Source organism: Pinus tabuliformis, chromosome 4_2, assembly GCF_031772625.1.
Source record: "Pinus tabuliformis cultivar Carrire ecotype Pingquan chromosome 4_2, CPIR1, whole genome shotgun sequence".
Lineage (NCBI taxonomy): Eukaryota > Viridiplantae > Streptophyta > Pinopsida > Pinales > Pinaceae > Pinus > Pinus tabuliformis.
The window spans coordinates 405,554,644-405,573,365 of record NC_142304.1 but is presented as its reverse complement, the minus strand read 5'-3'; the positions used below and the strand labels follow the sequence as shown (position 1 = coordinate 405,573,365).

Genomic DNA, 18,722 nt, shown 5'->3' with positions numbered 1-18,722 from the left:
TCGAGTAGGTTGTTGCATCAAGTAAGACCTCAACATGTCTTCCACCACTTGATTCACCCGCTCAGTCTGCCCATCGGTTTGTGGATGATAAGCAGTGCTGAAGTTCAGTTGAGTTCCCAGCCTTTCAAACAAGGTCCTCCAAAAAACTGATGTGAATTTCACATCACGATTGGATATTATTGTTTTTGGCAGCCCATGGAGTTTGAATATATTATGCATAAAAACATTTGTGATTTGAGCCGCATGATAGGTGGATTGAACCGGTATGAAGTGAGCTGACTTACTGAGTTTGTCTACTACAACCATTATAGAATCATTGTTCTTTTTAGATTTTGGCAATCCCGTAATAAAGTCCACGGTAATGGTCTCCCATTTCCATTCTGGTATAGGTAATGGCTGTAGTAAACCCACAGGGTGCTGCTGTTCAGCCTTAACTTGCTGGCATTCTAAGCATCGCGCCAGATATTCCACCGCATCCCTCTTCATGCCTGGCCAGTGGTACTCTTTCCGAAGCGAAGTGATCAATTTTTGGTAGCCCGGATGTCCCGCATAAGGACTTCTATGATATTCATCCAGAATCTTTTCTTTAATACTGCTTTGATTGGGTACATAAACCTTCTTTTTGTAGCACAAAATTCCGGCTGTATTCAAGGTGTACCCTTGTTGCATTATGTGGGTATTTAAATCTTGCACCAGTTTTTTCTTTTGTAGATAAATCTGATCTTGAGCAGCAGCCTCTTCAATTTCTTTATCAAGGGTGAACTGTCCCTTACTAATACCGATTTCATAAAGGAAGTGCAGTTTTCGACTCAATGCATCAACTACCCGGTTTTCTTTTCCTTTCAAATGTTTAATTTCAAAATCAAAACCTCCCAAAAAGTCCACCCATCTTGCTTGTCTCGCGTTCAAGGTTGGTTCACTAAAGTAGCGAGTCAAACTATGGTGATCAGTCATCAGCAAGAATTTCCTTCCCACTAAATAATGGCGCCACATCTTCAGCGCATGAACCACCGCGGTTAATTCCAGATCATAAGCGGAATACTTCTGATCATGCTCTTTTAACTTCCGGTATTCATATGTGATCACCTTTCCTTCCTGCATTAACACCCCACCTACGTCCTCCTTACTCGCGTCCGTGCAAATTACATATTCTTTCTCTGGGTCTGCAATACTCAGCACAGGTGCGGTGGTGAGCAGGTGTTTGAGCTGCTCAAAGCTCCGCTGACATTCTGTTGTCCACTTAAACACTTTTCCCTTCTTTTGCAAAGAAGTGATAGGGTATGCAATCCTGGAGAAACCTTCTACGAACCGTCGATAATAACCAACCAACCCCATGAAGGATCGAATATCTGCTACATCTCTGGGGGTTGGCCATTCCATTATGGTTTTGATCTTTTCGGGATCCACAGCTATACCTTCTTTGGTGATGATGTGTCCCAAATACTGGATCTGTTCTTTATAAAAATCACATTTGCTAAATTTGCCATATAACTGATGCTCCCGTAGTGTCTGTAACACTATTCTAAGATGCTCCTCATGCTCCTTAATATTCCGGGAGTAAATAAGTATGTCATCAATAAAAACTAACATGAACTTGTCTAAGTATTGGTGAAATACACTGTTCATCAAGCACATGAATGTCGCAGGTGCATTAGTCAACCCAAAAGGCAGTACCACAAACTCGTAGTGTCCATAACGAGTACGAAATGCGGTTTTGGCTATGTCCTCATCCTTAATTCTGATTTGATGATAGCCCGACCTCAGGTCGATCTTTGAAAAGATTGTCGCCCCCTTCACCTGATCGAACAGCTCATCAATGCAGGGTAGTGGATATTTGTTTTTAACTGTCAGTTTGTTCAACTGTCTATAATCTATGAACATACGAAGAGTTCCATCATTTTTCCTAATAAACAACACGGGATCCCCCCAAGGAGATACACTGGGGCGGATGTACTTCTTATCCAACAACTCTTGCAGCTGCATCTTTAACTCGGTTAATTCTGGCACACTCATCTGGTAGGGTGCACGGGATACCGGGGCTGCTCCAGGTACTAATTCGATGGTAAAGTCCAAATCCCGCTTGGGCGGCAACCCTAGAATTTCCTCTGGGAATACATCAGCAAAGTCTTGCACTACCGGTATATTTTCCACAGTCGTACTTTTATCCTTAGACCCAGCATACCGCACCTGAATTGCATATATTTGGCATTTCTTCCGCACACTTCTAACTAGCTGTGAGGCCATAATTGGCCGGATCTACACCGGTTTTTGGATGCCTTGAATCTCTTTTTCCACTCCCTGTTCATCTCGGTAAGAAATTATTTTTGTCTTACAGTTAATTACAGACCATCGCTTCTCCAACCAGTCCATTCCTATTAGCACGTCATAAGATCCAAGAGGGAGTACATTCAGTTCTGTTGTTATTGTCTGACCAGCTAACCTTAGTGGACAACTGCTGACCTTAGTTAGTACTCGTCTTTTGGCCCCCGTGGCCAGCTGTACTAACCAGGGATTTTTAAACTTAATAGTTTGCAAACTGCAGCTTTCCACAACTTTGGGACTTACATAGCTTAAAGTAGCTCCTGGATCTACTAAAATAGAAACAGTTCGATCAAAGATCTTACCTTCAAACTCGATCATGGTTGGCTGGTAGTCAGCTTGTCGGTCCTCAAGTGTTGCATTTATTCTGGGTATGGATCTGGCCACGTCTCCCACTGTAGAAGCTTCATAGATCTGGGACAACTGATCGCTTTCCTTCCGATGAGGACAATTTTTAATATAATGGGGTCCACCACAACCCCAGCACTGAACTGGTGGCCTTGTCGCACCTTCATTATCCATTCTAACCTGCTGTTCGCTATATTTAGTTTCAGCAGGTGGCTTCAATCTGATCTGACTTCTCGATGGGTTTTTAGTGCTGGCCCCTTTCGAGAATCCTTTGTGGAAGCTGCTGCGAGTTCCCTTAGTTCCCACAGCCATTCTGCTGCTCTTCTTGTCTGCCCAGCGCTTCCCAAAACCTTCTCCTTTTTGTTTGCTCTGCTGGTAACAGAGTCTAGCCTTCCGAATTGCTTCATCCATCGTCTTCGGATTATCAAACTCGATCCTTTCTCGCATTGCCAGAGGTAGGCTGCTAACAAACCGCTGCACCTTAGCCTTCTCCTCTCGAATATACGGTACATAACGGAGCAGGGATGTAAATTTTGTTATGAATTCATCTATGGTCTGCTGTCCAAGACGCAGATCATGGAATTCTCGTGCTTTTTCATCATAGAAGCGTTCTGTCAGGTATTTTTCCTTAAAATATCTCTGAAAAGCCTCCCAAGTCACATCCTGCTCACTCACCCCCCACACCATTTTGACCTCTTCCCACCATAATGTGGGCTTGGCCTGCAGCTGGAATATAGCCAGCCGGGCCTTAAGATGGTGATCATACTCGTACACTTGGAAATACTTATTCATTTTAATTAGCCATGCTTCTGCAACTTCTTCTGATTCCCCATCGAATTGAGGCGGCTTAATCTTCCAGAATTCACCTTGTAACTCTATTCGCGGTCTTTTTGGAGTTTGATATTCGGAAGCGTTAACAGACTTCTCACCTCGCGTCTCTGCTTTTTCCTCTGCTTCCTCCTGTTCCGTATGATAGCTTTGTTCATCTGTTACTCATGTCTGTTCAGGTCTAGGATGATACTGTTGATGATGTTGTTTGTCTGATAAGCTTTTCAGAATCCTCTCCTGTTCCATGTTTAATCTCGCATTGTCCTCACGCAAACGGACCATTTCGTCCTTCAGCTCCTAGACTGTCCTCAATATAGCCGAATCATTGTTGCGGCCTTCTGCTCCCAGTTGTACCCATAGCTCAGGATTCCCTTGAGGATGAGCTACATTATCAGGTTGTTCCAAGTTCCTATGAGAAGCGCTACTTGTTCTTCTCATTCTGCTATTACCTGTACAAGATTAACTAATTCAACAACTGTGATTATATATTTCAGTATACTCTTAATTTGGTTGTCATGTCACTATTTACGCATTACTGCTTTATTAAAGTTTACCCGAGGTCACAGAGTTGTAACCTGGGCTCTGATACCAATTTTTCACGCTCTATCACAAGAGTAAATGTTTTTTTTTTTAATTCTTACTTACCGACTTACGATAAATATACACATAAACCTTATATAGAGATTTCTCGTACCTTTGACATATATATATGTATTGACCCGCACATGATAAGCAACACAACTAAATTTCCACTCGACATATTGTAATGGTTATGTTTTGGAATACATGCATGCATGGGTTAATTGTTTTCCCATACCCGTTTAATAGAAATGTTTATATATGTTAACTTTTATGTGTGGCGATTATGGTTTGGAAACCACGGCAAGTCCCAGGTATAGTGGACCGTTCACCTTCATAAATATATGATTTATGGTAATTGCCAAGTATTGTACTGAATTGTTTCCCCGAGACGCTGCTGTGGTGATGTTCTGCCGCTTACGGCGCTCGCTTGCTAGATGCCGTCCACCTGGCTTGATCAATGGTCAGCCTTTGAACTACCATGTGTGGTGGCGTGCTCCAAGACTCCAAGTGCTATGAAACCGGGTACCTCGGTCTTACCATTTCGGGCTCATAATTCTTCCCGGTTCCTCCTTGTCGATCGAACGGTGGAAAGAAGCTCAATCAGATCAAAGGTTGGAGTTATGCCACGAGGCAGGGTTTTACAGTGAAATATTTAAGTGCCATTTCCTTTCGGCTTGTTATTGTCTTCATTTGAAACGACTGTGTGCTGCCGAAGTCTCTGGTGGCTCTCTGCCATACCGGGGTTTCATTCTCAGTCTCCAGAGCACGGTGACATGCTGCGGCCTCTCCTTTCGACTCAGGTATAGTCGTCTCGTCATTCTGCTTTACTTCCGGAGTTTTTCGAAGGTAGTCCTCATGGCTCCAGGTTTAACCATTTCCGCTGCTAAATTGTTTTGTCATTGTTTTCAACAATTCCGATAAGGTTCTAAGTTTAATTGTCTTAATGTATTCAGGAGGGCGCCTCGGCGACCAGACGGCATCGGGGTAAAATCTGGCTTTTTCCCCCTCAGCTGTTCCACTACGGGTAAGAGTTGGTTTCTTACCCTAAGTCCTGCTTTCATATTCTTTTTACAGGGTATTGCCTGAACCACTGTTCCACTGAACAGGGATGCCGAGGTTCTTGCTCTTGCAATCAATTTCCTCCGCCATGCATCCAGGGTTTCTTTAATGAGAAAGCTATATGACTCATGTTTCTAGTTTGAATGGTTATTTATATGTGGTTGTTTTTATGGCCCAATCTCAGGCGGAACTTCACCTAGGCATGGTTTGCCGGCTTAAGTTGTATATATAAATGTACTGTTCTTTTATTCTAAGTTATGCCCGGCTCATGGACGCTGCTTCTTAGCAAATATTGTGACAGTTTTGTAATACTAATCTTTTAATTGTTCGGTTACAAGTTGGTTTTGCGAAACTGGTGTTTTTGGTATGGCTATGGCTCTGCATTAAAATGTTCTCGGTGTGTATCGTCTTCTCCACAGCTTTTACTTTGAACTCGTTTAACATACGAGTCGCCATTCGATTTCTTTTCAGGTATATTAGTTATTCTGTAGAAGTTATATCTTGGTTTTTGGTTCGGCAAAGGCACCCTGCCGGCTAAGCACACACTTACGCCCCGCAGAGGTGACTCCTTAGAGCCAGAATCTTTTGCAAATAACTATACGCATGCATAATGTGTTGATCTTTTCTTTTGTTACATGAACAGGAATATCTTCATTTGTAAATTGTATCTATATTATGCTTGTACATAGTTTCATTCAGTTGTTTCAATTATGTAATAACAGAGATGTTGTTATCATGCCAGAATCTGTGTTTAGACTGCCGACGAATGCTCGGCCCGTTCTTGCTTTGATAAATGGTCTGAGCTCTTCATTATTTATTGCTACTTTTAATCGGAATAAGAAAACGCATCTATTCTGTTGATGGCTCGTTTTTTCCTTTTTCCTTAATTATTATTCGCTCTAGCATACAGAATAGGGTTAAATAGTTCCTATCTGTTTAATATTGGTTTTACCGCCTGTAATACAAGTTCTCAGCTCAATATATATATATATTCAATGCTTGCATTCGTAAAAGGAAATGCAAATACGGTCTCTGTCGAGCACATAGAGAGTTTTTCTTTCTAAGAAATAGGCAGTTTGTCTCCTTCTATTTCATTTGCTCACCACAGAAAGATAAAGTCATTTCTCAGTTAATAAGTTTAATAAGCCATACCTGCTTAGCCACAAACCTGTATGTAATGCTTGTCAGCCACCCGTCTGTAGGAAGATCCTTCTCGATCTTCCACCCCCAAGCACAACTGCAGATCTCGCCTGCGATCTCTCTGGCTATGCCAGATCTCGCTATCTGATCCTAACCAGACATAGCGAATACAAGAATTCTCTTCCTCACAAACATGCCATCTGGTCCTTACCAGACATAGCACTTTCTTGATTTTCTTTTCTTTTTTCCTCTGCCATCTGATCCTAACCAGACTTGGCATTTCCCTTTTTTCCTCTTGGGGTCCCAACTACCTCCTCAAGGTAGTTAGGGTTTCTTTTATTTAACCACCTCCACAGTGATTAGCCACAGTTAATCATATACTCAAATTGAATAATGATAACACAATTAATTATCATAATGGTTAACAATACTTAACAACAGAGTTTTTATATTTCATCAAACAGAGTTTATCTCATAGTCAAATTTACTAATTACCAACATTACTCCTCACGAGGGGCATCACATCTCCCCCTCCTGAAGCTCTACATCGTCCCGATGTTGCTGTCCAACCAAAAATAGTTTGGGATAAGTTTCCCTCATACTTTGTTCATCCTCCCAGGTGGCCTCGTCAGGCCCAAAGTGCTGCCATTGCACTTTAACCTGGTAGATGGTCCTTTTCCGCAGCTCGGCTCTTCTCCGATCTAATATGTTCACTGGCTCGACCATGAAATATCCTTTCGGTTCCACCTGAAACACATAGTATTCAGTTAGCTGCTTACTAGCATTCTATTTTTTTTTGTTTAGGTTTATTAACAACCTTTCTTACCTGAATATCCTGCCAACTTATTATGTGCCTAGGGTCATAGACATATTTCTTTAAAACTGATACATGGAAGACATTATGAACTCGGATATGGCTGGGTAGGGCTAGCTGATAAGCTACTGGCCCCACTCGTGCCAAAATCTGGAAAGGCCCACAGAAACGAGGTGCCAGTTTGGCACAAGCATTCCATTGAAGTGTACTTTTCCTAGCTCGGATTCTGACATACACATGTTCACCAACCTGATATTCTTTAAATGTCCTCTTCCGATCTGCAAAGTTTTTCTGTCTGTCTTGAGCTATCTTTAAATTAGCCCGGACCTTTTTGACCATGACCTCCATTTCCTCCAACATCTCAGGACCCATCAAGAGTTTGTCCTCCGGTCCACCCCAACTGGATGGTGTACGGCATTTCCGGCCGTAAAGCACTTCGAATGGACTCATCTTCAAGGATGTATGGTATCCATTGTTATAGGCAAATTCCACCAGATGCAAATACTCCTCCCATCGAGTAGGTTGTTGCATCACGTAAGACCTCAACATGTCTTCCACCACTTGATTCACCCGCTCAGTCTGCCCGTCGGTTTGCGGATGATAAGCGGTGCTGAAGTTCAGTTGAGTTCCCAGCCTTTCAAACAAGGTCCTCCAAAAAAATGATGTGAATTTTACATCACGATCGGATATTATTGTTTTTGGCAGCCCATGGAGTTTGAATATATTCTGCATAAAAACATTTGCGATTTGAGCCGCACGATAGGTGGATTGAACTGGTATGATGTGAGCTGACTTACTGAGTTTGTCTACTACAACCATTATAGAATCATTGTTCTTTTTAGATTTTGGCAATCCCGTAATAAAGTCCATGGTAATGGTCTCCCATTTCCATTCTGGTATAGGTAATGGCTGTAGTAAACCCGCAGGGTGTTGATGTTCAGCCTTAACTTGCTGGCATTCTAAGCATCGCGCCAGATATTCCACCGCATCCCTCTTCATGCCTGGCCAGTGGTACTCTTTCCGAAGCGAAGTGATCAATTTTGGGTAGCCCGAATGTCCTGCATAAGGACTTCTATGATATTCATCCAGAATCTTTTCTTTAATACTGCTTTGATTGGGTACATAAACCTTCTTTTTGTAGCACAAAATTCCGGCTGTATTCAAGGTATACCCTTGTTGCATTACGTGGGTATTTAAATCCTGCACCAGTTGTTTCTTTTGTAGATAAATCTGATCTTGAGCAGCAGCCTCTTCAATTTCTTTATCAAGGGTGAATTGTCCCTTACTAATACCGATTTCATAAAGGCAGTGCACTTTTCGACTCAATGCATCAGCTACCCGGTTTTCTTTTCCTTTCAAATGTTTAATTTCAAAATCAAAACCTCCCAAAAAGTCCACCCATCTTGCTTGTCTCGCGTTCAAGGTTGGTTGACTAAAGTAGCTAGTCAAACTATGGTGATCAGTCATCAGCAAGAATTTCCTTCCCACTAAATAATGGCGCCACATCTTCAGCGCATGAACCACCGCGGTTAATTCCAGATCATAAGCGGAATACTTCTGCTCATGCTCTTTTAACTTCCGGGATTCATATGCGATCACCTTTCCTTCCTGCATTAACACCCCACCTACGCCCTCCTTACTCGCGTCCGTGCAAACTACATATTCTTTCTCTGGGTCTGCAATACTCAGCACAGGTGCGGTGGTGAGCAGGTGTTTGAGCTGCTCAAAGCTCCGCTGACATTCTGCTGTCCACTTAAACACTTTTCCCTTCTTTTGCAAAGAAGTGATAGGGTATGCAATCCTGGAGAAACCTTCTACGAACCGTCGATAATAACCAGCCAACCCCATGAAGGATCGAATATCTGCTACATCTTTGGGGGTTGGCCATTCCATTATGGTTTTGATCTTTTCGGGATCCACAGCTATACCTTCTTTGGTGATGATGTGTCCCAAATACTGGATCTGTTCTTTATAAAAATCACATTTGCTAAATTTGCCATATAACTGATGCTCCCGTAGTGTCTGTAACACTATTCTAAGATGCTCCTCATGCTCCTTAATATTCCGAGAGTAAATAAGTATGTCATCAATAAAAACTAACACGAACTTGTCTAAGTATTGGTGAAATACACTGTTCATCAAGCACATGAATGTCGCAGTTGCATTAGTCAACCCAAAAGGCAGTACCACAAACTCGTAGTGTCCATAATGAGTACGAAACGCGGTTTTGGCTATGTCCTCATCGTTAATTCTGATTTGATGATAGCCCGACCTCAGGTCGATCTTTGAAAAGATTATCGCCCCCTTCACCTGATCGAACAACTCATCAATGCAGGGTAGTGGATATTTGTTTTTAACTGTTAGTTTGTTCAGTTGTCTATAATCTATGCACATACGAAGAGTTCCGTCCTTTTTCCTAACAAACAACACGGGAGCCCCCCAAGGAGATACACTGGGGTGGATGTACTTCTTATCCAACAACTCTTGCAGCTGCATCTTTAACTCGGTTAATTCTGGCACACTCATCCGGTAGGGTGCACGGGATACCGAGGCTGCACCAGGTACCAATTCGATGGTAAAGTCCAAATCCCGCTTGGGCGGCAGCCCTGGAATTTCCTCTGGGAATACATCAGCAAAGTCTTGCACTACCGGTATATTTTCCACAGTCGTACTTTTATCCTTAGACCCAGCGTACCCCACCTGAATTGCATATATTTGGCATTTCTTCCGCACACTTCTAACTAGCTGTGAGGCCGTAATTGGCCGGATCTGCACCGGTTTTTGGATGCCTTGAATCTCTTTTTCCACTCCCTGTTCATCTCGGTAAGAAATTGTTTTTGTCTTACAGTTAATTACAGACCATCGCTTCTCCAACCAGTCCATTCCTATCAGCACGTCATAAGGTCCAAGAGGGAGTACATTCAGTTCTGTTGTTATTGTCTGACCAGCTAACCTTAGTGGACAGCTGCTGACCTTAGTCAGTACTCGTCTTTTGGCCCTCGTGGCCAGCTGTACTAACTAGGGATTTTTAAACTTAATAGTTTGCAAACTACAGCTTTCCACAACTTTGGGACTTACATAGCTTAAAGTAGCTCCTGGATCTACTAAAATAGAAACAGTTTGATCAAAGATCTTACCTTCAAACTCGATCATGGTTGGCTGGTAGTCAGCTTGTTGGTCCTCAAGTGATGCATTTATTCTGGGTATGGATCTGGCCACGTCTCCCACTGTAGAAGCTTCATAGATCTGGGAAAACTGATCGCTTTCCTTCCGATGAGGACAATTTTTAATATAATGGGGTCCACCACAACCCCAACACTGAACTGGTGGCCTTGTCGCACCTTCATTATCCATTCTAGCCTGATGTTCGCTATATTTAGTTTCAGCAGGTGGCTTCAATCTGATCTGACTTCTCGATGGGTTTTTAGTGCTGGCCCCTTTCGAGAATCCTTTGTGGAAGCTGCTGCGAGTTCCCTTAGTTCCCACAACCATTCTGCTGCTCTTCTTGTCTGCCCAACGCTTCCCAAAACCTTCTCCTTTTTGTTTGCTCTGCTGGTAACAGAGTCTAGCCTTCCAAATTGCTTCATCCATCGTCTTCGGATTATCAAACTCGATCCTTTCTCGCATTGCCAGAGGTAGGCTGCTAACAAACCGTTGCACCTTAGCCTTCTCCTCTCGAATATACGGTACATAACGGAGCAGGGATGTAAATTTTGTTATGAATTCATCTATGGTCTGTTGTCCAAGACGCAGATCATGGAATTCTCGTGCTTTTTCATCATGGAAGCGTTCTGTCAGGTATTTTTCCTTAAAATATCTCTGAAAAACCTCCCAAGTCACATCCTGCTCACTCACCCCCCACACCATTTTGACCCCTTCCCACCATAATGTGGCCTTGGCCTGCAGCTGGAATATAGCCAGCCGGGCCTTAAGATGGTGATCATACTCGTACACTTGGAAATACTTATTCATATTAATTAGCCATGCTTCTGCAGCTTCTTCTGATTCCCCATCGAATTGAGGTGGCTTAATCTTCCGGAATTCACCTTGTAACTCTATTCGCGGTCTTTTTGGAGTTTGATATTCGGAAGCGTTAACAGACTTCTCACCTCGCGTCTCTGCTTTTTCCTCTGCTTCCTCCTGTTCCGTATGATAGCTTTGTTCATCTGTTACTCGTGTCTGTTCAGGTCTAGGATGAGACTGTTGATGATGTTGTTTGTCTGATAAGCTTTTCAGAATCCTCTCCTGTTCCATGTTTAATCTCGCATTGTCCTCACGCAAACGGACCATTTCGTCCTTCAGCTCCTGGACTGTCCTCAATATAGCCGAATCAGTGTTGCGGCCTTCTGCTCCCAGTTGTACCCATAGCTCAGGATTCCCTTGAGGATGAGCTGCATTATCAGGTTGTTCCAAGTTCCTATGAGGAGCGCTACTTGTTCTTCTCATTCTGCTGTTACCTGTACAAGATTAACTAATTCAACAGCTGTGATTATATATTTCAGTATACTCTTAATTTGGTTGTCATGTCACTATTTAAGCATTACTGCTTTATTAAAGTTTACCCGAGGTCACAGAGTTGTAACCTGGGCTCTGATACCAATTTGTCACGCTCTATCACAAGAGTAAATTTTTTTTTTTTTAATTCTTACTTACCGACTTACAATAAATATACACATAAACCTTATATAGAGATTTCTCGTACCTTTGACATATATATATGTATTGACCCGCACATGATAAGAAACACAACTAAATTTCCACTCGACATATTGTAATGGTTATGTTTTGGAATACATGCATGCATGGGTTAATTGTTTTCCCATTCCCGTTTAATAGAAATGTTTATATATGTTAACTTTTATGTGTGGCGATTATGGTTTCGAAACCACGGCAAGTCCGAGGTACAGTGGACCGTTCACCTTCTTAAATATATGCTTTATGGTAATTGCGAAGTATTGTACGGAATTGTTTCCTCGAGACGCTGCTGTGGTGATGTTCTGCCGCTTACGACGCTCGCTTGCTAGATGCCGTCCACCTGGCTTGATCAATGGTCAGCCTTTGAACTGCCATGTGCGGTGGCGTGCCCCAAGACTCCAAGTGCTATGAAACCGGGTACCTCGGTCTTACCATTTCGCGCTCATAATTCTTCCCGGTTCCTCCTTGTCGATCGAACGGTGGAAAAAAGCTCAATCAGATCAAAGGTTGGAGTTATGCCACGAGGCAGGGTTTTACAGTGAAATATTTAAGTGCCATTTCCTTTCGGCTTGTTATTGTCTTCATTTGAAATGACTGTGTGCTGCCGAAGTCTCTGGTGGCTCTCTGCCATACCGGGGTTTCATTCTCAGTCTCCAGAGCACGGTGACATGCTGCGGCCTCTCCTTTCGACTCAAGTATAGCCGTCTCCTAATTCTGCTTTACTTCAGGAGTTTTTCGAAGGTAGTCCTCATGGCTCCGGTTTAACCATTTCCGCTGCTAAATTGTTTTGTCATTGTTTTCAACAATTCCGATAAGGTTCTAAGTTTAATTGTCTTAATGTATTCAGGAGGGCGCCTCGGCGACCAGACGGCATCGGGGTAAAATCTGGCTTTTTCCTCCTCAGTTGTTCCACTACGGGTAAGAGCTGGTTTCTTACCCTAAGTCCTGCTTTCATATTCTTTTTACAGGGTATTGCCTGAACCACTGTTCCACTGAACAGGGATGCCGAGGTTCTTGCTTTTGCAATCAATTTCCTCCGCCATGCATCCAGGGTTTCTTTAATGAGAAAGCTATATGACTCATGTTTCTAGTTTGAATGGTTATTTATATCTGGTTGTTTTTATGGCCCAATCTCAGGCGGAACTCCGCCAAGGCATGGTTTGCCAGCTTAATTTGTATATATAAATGTACTGTTCTTTTATTCTAAGTTCTGCCCGGCTCATGGATGCTGCTTCTTAGAAAATATTGTGACAGTTTTATAATACTAATATTTTAATGTTTCGGTTACAAGTTGGTTTTGTGAAACTGGTGTTTTTGGTATGGCTATGGCTCTGCATTAAAATGTTCTCGGTGTGTATCGTCTTCTCCACAGCTTTTACTTTGAACTCGTTTAACATACGAGTCGCCATTCGATTTCTTTTCAGGTATATTAGTTATTCTGTAGAAGTTATATCTTGGTTTTTGGTTCGGCAAAGTCACCCTGTCGGCTAAGCACACGCTTACGCCCCACAGCGGTGACTCCTTATAGCTAGAATCATTTGCAAATAACTATACGCATGCATAATGTGTTGATCTTTTCTTTTGTTACATGAACAAGAATATCTTCGTCTGTAAATTGTATCTATATTATGCTTGTACATAGTTTCAGTCAGTTGTTTCAATTATGTAATAACAGAGATGTTGTTATCGTGCCAGAATCTGTGTTTAGACTGCCGACGAATGCTCGGCCCGTTCTTGCTTTGATAAATGGTCTGAGCTCTTCATTATTTATTGCTACTTTGAATCGGAATAAGAAAACGCATCTATTCTGTTGATGGCTCGTTTTTTCCTTTTTCCTTAATTATTATTCGCTCTAGCATACAGAATAGGGTTAAATAGTTCCTATCTGTTTAATATTGGTTTTACCGCCTGTAATACAAGTTCTCAGCTCAATATATATATATATATATATATATATATATATATATATATATAGATATATATTCAATGCTTGCATTCGTAAAAGGAAATGCAAATACGGTCTCTGTCAAGCACATATAGAGTTTTTCTTTCTAAGAAAATAGGCAATTTGTCTCCTTCTATTTCATTTGCTCACCACAGAAAGATAAAGTCATTTCTTGGTTAATAAGTTTAATAAGCCATACCTGCTTAGCCGCAAACCTATATGTAATGCTTGTCAGCCACCCGTCCATAGGAAGATCCTTCTCGATCTTCCACCCCCAAGCACAACTGCAAATCTCGTCTGCGATCTCTCTGGCTATGCCAGATCTCGCTATCTGATCCTAACCAGACATAACGAATACAAGAATTCTCTTCCTCACAAACATGCCATCCGGTCCTTACCAGACATAGCACTTTCTTGATTTTCTTTTCTTTTCTCCTCTGCCATCTGATCCTAACCAGACTTGGCATTTCCCCTTTTTCCTCTTGGGGTCCCAACTGCCTCCTCAAGGTAGTTAGGGTTTCTTTTATTTAACCACCTCCACAGTGATTAGCCACAGTTAATCATATACTCAAATTGAATAATGATAACACAATTAATTATCATAATGGTTAACAATACTTAACAACAGAGTTTTTATATTTCATCAAACAGAGTTTATCTCATAGTCAAATTTACTAATTACCAACATTACTCCTCATGAGGGGCATCACAGATGCAAACATCATGTAATCCATCTTCATAATCCATAACTCCAGATCATAATGATTCCATTGGGTGCAATCCAAGAGCTTCGTGCATGCCTCCGCCATGCCCTCCATCCCCACTGCCACCTCCACGGGGGCCTCACTAGGGGAGCAATATCATACCACGTGGGTTCATATTGGGGGATATATATTGAGGAAAGAATGACATAATATATTGGCAGATATATAGGAGCTAAAGGGTTTTTATATTGGCAAATATAAAAAATGGAGCTTAAAGTTAATGAAAAAATATAAAGAGATATAAAAACTGCTAATGGAAAAATGGATACGTACAATATCTAGTGAAATATGGGATTTTGAAATTGGGAAGCTATATTGGGTTCATATTGGTAAGGGTTAAATAATGTGATTTTTAGAGGGATTTTTCAATATGTAGTCAATTTAAGGTTGTTTAATATGCCACAAATGCACATGATATGTCAGAGGTTCATTAAGTGAATCCCCCGACCATCTCCCCCACCAGAGCCTCCTCCACGGTCACTGAACTCCCACCTCCTCCTGCATGTCCTACACCCTCACAAAGCCACCACCTCCTCCTCCATGTCCTCCACTATCACCAAACCCACCAAACCCTATTGTTGCTTCAATGACCATTCGACTTTGATTAGGAGTGGCGGTGCAAATACTACACATATATCCTTATCTTGCTACATATTTCATTCCAAATATATATATATATATATATATATATATATATATATATATATATATATTACATTTAAACATAATAAAATAATAGTTATATTAACAAATTTAAATAATAATAATAAAATAATTTCAATGTTGATCACAATAAAATAATTCAATTTCTTTTTTACATTTACATTTATAAACAACGAAAGTAGTTTAAAGTTAAAAAAAAAAACATAAAATTTATTCTACTTTTTAAAATGAGAGAGATGTGTAATTCCTTCATTACTTAATATAAAATTAACAACTAGCTTCTAAAAATAATATTGAGATTACAATACACTATGAAAGAGACTTGTAATTCATTTGATATTTATTTATCAAATATCAAATATCTATATCTATCTATCTATAAAATCAAATATTTTGGAGTAAATGAAAATATCATATATATATATATATATATTATATATATATATATATATATATATATATATATATCCTCTAAAAAGATATGGAAAGCAACCTCTGCTCTTGCTTGTCCAAGGTTTCTTCTAATTACTTTGAATTGCTCAATTTCTATTCCATGATAATATTATAAAAATGGAGGGAGGAGGTGGTGGTTTCATGAAAAATAAAAATATTTTGGATTGCTCAATCCCTATTCCTTGATAATGGAGTTTAGTATCCATGAGGAGATGATGAGTGGTTTTTACCAATGTTTTCTTTTTACTATTTTCCTTACATTTAAATTTGACTATTTTCAGTCTAATTCTTTTATTCTTATTTTCATATTTTCAATTCTTTGTAAGTCATGTATTTATTTTTTCAATCTTTTTTACCTTAAAGTAAAGCATGGAAAAGAAACACGATTAATTTGAAATATAATTTTCTATACTACTTTCTTCTAAATTTGATGAATCATTGTAAATTGTTAACCAAATAAACTGTAATATGTATCCATTTTTCCTTTTTTTCTTTCACAATATATAAATATAAAAAACCCTTATTTTAAAATTTTATTATCACTTTAAATTTTAAATCATTTTTATTAAATTTATTAATAATGTAAATATTAACATAATATTTATATTTATAAAAATAATTCATAATTATTTAAAATATTGATATTTATTTCCATAATCCATAAAGAATACATAATTATATTTATAAATATTTTTATTCATTTTTATTTTTTTAATATTTAAATGCCAATCATACTTTTTATATATTAAAACTGTAATTTTATAAATGTATTCCTATTTTGAAGAGTTGAATTTTGCACCATTACTAAATCCTTAATGTAGTACTGTTCTGGTAGTACTAAGTCAGTTTTTATTGTTATATGGTAATCCTTACTGCAACATTGTTCTTGTAGTACTGAGTCATAAAGGTTATATTGTTATAGTAATCAATAACAGCAAGGATTTTTCCTTTGATTTAATATGATCCAACCTCGCAAGCATATGATTCCTTTTGGTGGATTATGCACATTTGAGATGGTTATTGGATAAAAGAAAATGATTTAAAATGTTTTTTCAATGTCAAAATGAATTTAGTATTTTAAAATTTTTATAAATTTAAGTTGTGTAAATTATATAGTTTAAATTTATTGGTTTCATGAATTTTTATTAAATTTTGAAAAAAAAATGACTAAAAAATATTTTAAATAAATTAAAATATAAAAAATTAAACAAGATGAAAATTTAAAATAATTAGACTATTACTTAGCATTTAAATTTTCTATTTACATCTTTATTTAATATTATGATTACTTTCTTTAAGTAAACAGATCCAAAAAAATAGTTGAATGATTATTTGGACCAAATTTGAGTATCAACACTTTGGTGGATCTAACTCTTTTCACTAACCTTGTAACACACCGGGCATTACCTAAGTGTTCCAGCTTTGATGCAAGCATCATGTAATCCATATTCATAATCCATAGCCTCATATCATAATCATGCCATTGGGTGTAATCCAAGAGCTTCGTGCGCACCTCTGCCATGCCCTCCATCGCCACTGCCACCTCCACAGGGGCTTCACTGGGGGAGCAATATCATACCACATGGGTTCATATTGGGGGGATATATATTGAGGAAAGAATGACATAATATATTGGCAGATATATAGGGGGTAAAGGGTTTTTATATTGACAAATATAAAAAATGGAGCTTAAATTTAATGAAAAAATATGAAGGGGTCTAAAAAATGCTAATGGAAAAATGGATACCTACAATATCTAGTGAAATAGGGGTTTCTTAAATTGGGAAGCTATATTGGGTTCATATTGGTAGGGGGTTAATAATGTGATTTTTAGAGGGATTTTCCAATATGTAGTCAAATTAAGGGTATTGTTTAATATGCCATGAACGCACGTGATATGTCAGAGGTTCACCAAGTGAATCCCCCATGGCCATCTCCCCCACCATATCCTCCTCCATTGTCACCAAACCCCCCACCTCCTCTTGCATGTCCTACACCCTCACCAAAGCCACCACCTCCTCCTCCATGTCCTCCACTATCACCAAACCCACCAAACCCTATTGTTGCTTCAACGACCATTCGGCTTTGATTATGGCCACAACCAATTTTAGTTGAGGAGTGGTAGTGCAAATACTATGCATATATCCTTATCTTTCTACATATATTTTGCTGGAAAGGGAAGGAAGGTGGTAACTGTTATGACAAAAATTGGCCCCATTTCCCTGCAACTCTTTTCATCCTAATTAATCTCTTGTAACCACCAATGTTCATATCAGTTCCCCATGAAGATACCTTCACAATGGAGGAGGCCGGTAACATAAACCACACTAAATAAAATCCACATTAAACTTCACTTTACTTTTTATATTTTATCCTACATTTAAATTTAACAATTTATATAATATTTAATGTATTGTTATTAGGTGTATATTGCTCATCTATTTTAATATAAAAAATATTTATATAATGGGAAGAGTAGATGTCCAAGAGTGAATTTTGTGATGGTTTGTTTGTCCATTGTTTTCAACAGAATTTCCACGAGCTAAGAGCAGCTAATAAGTAATGGTGTCTATTGGATTTGCAGGTGGTGTAGCACTCATACAAAAATAGTGGCTACCACTGATACAATAACAAATGTTACCTCATGTTAATCACTTTTATTGTCCTCCACCGAGAAGAAATTTTAAAGAAAATCCTTTATGTGATGTTGCAAGAGGGATACATCCTTTCCCATTAGATATGGGTGTCCTCCCTTTATGTGCAACCGAGACAACCATTTCACAGTTTATACCTATTGGATCTTTGGCTTTAGCTCTTCCAAATGCAACTCTCGAATAACAATGAACAATGCTTGGAGAAAGCTTGTATTCTTTGGTGGATCAATTGGAACATCATCATGCAGCCAAAATTATTGTTTTTCTTTTGGAAATAGACCAAATTGAGGTTCTTGATTTGTTGGAGTCTCTTAAATCCTTGATGGTTAAAGTTATAGAAGTGATGGAGATTCTACAGAATGTGGCACAATCTCAATGAAATCCATTTAATTAGCTTGCATCATTATCTTTTAATAAGACTCTTATGTCATAATGTCATGTCTCTAAGGGTTCTATAT

General features: G+C 39.4%; 1 pseudogene; it reads left to right on the top strand.

Annotated features, from left to right (window-relative positions):
- Nucleotides 1–12,114: 12,114 nt before the first annotated feature.
- Nucleotides 12,115–18,697, top strand: LOC149169690 (uncharacterized; annotated as a pseudogene).
- Nucleotides 18,698–18,722: the final 25 nt, after the last annotated feature.